Source organism: Vombatus ursinus, unplaced genomic scaffold (genome assembly GCF_900497805.2).
Source record: "Vombatus ursinus unplaced genomic scaffold, bare-nosed wombat genome assembly UNPS02014799.1, whole genome shotgun sequence".
Lineage (NCBI taxonomy): Eukaryota > Metazoa > Chordata > Mammalia > Diprotodontia > Vombatidae > Vombatus > Vombatus ursinus.
Window position 1 is genome coordinate 14185115 of NW_020954577.1, and position 453 is coordinate 14185567.

Below are 453 nucleotides of genomic sequence, written 5' to 3' on the forward strand. Positions count from 1 at the left end.
TCTCTGCCCTTTAACAATCAGGGTTCAAATAATAGATAATGAAGGGCCGGACACTAAGTGGCACTTGGCTTGGAAACTGTTGATCATAAAAGTTCCTTCCTGATATCTGATTACTGCAAATAACAAGTGGTTGTCTTATTAATACAGGACACCAACCTAAGCATATTTGGGTTTATTATTTTACTTTTTAAAGACACCGTTAACTGACATATACAGAGCTCAAATTTATGATAGCTATGTGTATTTAGATATGACTCATAATATTTAAAAATGGAATATTTTAACTATTGTACAAAGGACAGTTTTCTTCATTCCATCGACAAGACACCGTGCCACCAGGGAGACACAATTCTGAACTTCCCTTGGAACAACTCTCGGCACCAAACGTTGGTGGCTTCATTTCTAACAATCCTCAAATGTGAGAAAAAAAAATCATTCCCACGACTTTTAAGA